The sequence below is a fragment of the Panthera onca genome, chromosome A2, assembly GCF_046562875.1.
Source record: "Panthera onca isolate mPanOnc1 chromosome A2, mPanOnc1 haplotype 2, whole genome shotgun sequence".
Lineage (NCBI taxonomy): Eukaryota > Metazoa > Chordata > Mammalia > Carnivora > Felidae > Panthera > Panthera onca.
In genome coordinates, this window is record NC_138340.1 from 66,767,717 (window position 1) to 66,768,965 (window position 1,249).

The 1,249-nt window shown below is 42.8% G+C and overlaps 1 non-coding gene across 1 annotated transcript; it reads left to right on the forward strand.

Moving 5' to 3' along the window:
- Window positions 1-298: 298 nt before the first annotated feature.
- Window positions 299-438, forward strand: LOC132680020 (U4 spliceosomal RNA). Its single transcript, XR_009610483.1, has one exon. It is a non-coding gene; the product is annotated as a U4 spliceosomal RNA (small nuclear RNA).
- Window positions 439-1,249: the final 811 nt, after the last annotated feature.

Genomic DNA, 1,249 nt, shown 5'->3' on the forward strand with positions numbered 1-1,249 from the left:
AACTCGCTCCAAGTAGTGTGGTGTGGTATCCTTGTGTCTCCTCTCCCACCCCACCTTGGCATGCCAGTTCATCATAACTCGGGTAGTGTATTTGCGGATTGTGTTTCTCGGTCATTCCCAGATTCCTTTTTGCAATGTAAGGTCACGTTCACAATTCCTGGGGATTAGTGCATTAGGTCATGGACATCTTTGGGATACCATTTGTATGAAACTCAAGACTGTGCAACTTAGTGATAGAGTGCACTTAGTGCCTGTGGGTGGGGAGACAGACTGCAAAGTGACTTAAGACGATTTTCTGAGCTTTGCGCAGTGGCAGTATCGTAGCCAATGAGGTTTATCCGAGGCGCGATTATTGCTAATTGAAAACTTTTCCCAAGACGATTTTCTGGTTTGGTGGAAATATTCTATATCCAGTCATTGCAGAAAGGATGATGATCCTTAAACAGGGAATTGCATTTGTCAAAGTGTATCAAAGTAGACAGTGCCCTTAAAATTTTTGCAGTGAGGGGCGCCTGGGTGGCTCAGCGGGTTGAGAGTCACCTGTTGATTTTGGCTCAGATCATGATCTCCTGGTTCCTGGGATTGAGCCCCATGTCTGGCTCTGCCCTGACAGTGCAGAGCCTGTTTGGGGTTATCTCTCTCTCTCTCCCCCCTCCTCTCCACTCACTTTCTCAGAATAAATTAAGACATTTTTTTTACAGTGATAACTCAATAAATTTAGTTTAAGATGAAATTATAAGAAATCGGCAAAATTTATATGCACAAACAATAAACAGTGTAAAGGTAAAAAAGAGACGAAAACATCCTTTTATTATGATAACAAAAATAAAAAATACCCAGGGAGGCAGCATACTAAGAAATGTACAAAATATCTATGGAGAACATTTTTTTTTTCAATTTTTTTTAATGTTTATTTATTTTGGGGACAGAGAGAGACAGAGCATGAACAGGGGAGGGGCAGAGAGAGAGGGAGACACAGAATCGGAAGCAGGCTTCAGGCTCTGAGCCATCAGCCCAGAGCCCGACCCGGGGCTCGAACTCACGAACCGTGAGATTGTGACCTGAGCTGAAGCTGGACGCTTAACCAACTGAGCCACCCAGGTGCCCCAGAGAACATTTTTTTTAATATCCCTGGGAGACACAAAAACAGGCTTGAGCAAATGATAAAATATCTCTTGGTTTTGGATGGAATGATCCAGCTTTACGATGTCTGTCTTTTTTGTGAATCTATACATTTCATGCAATTGTA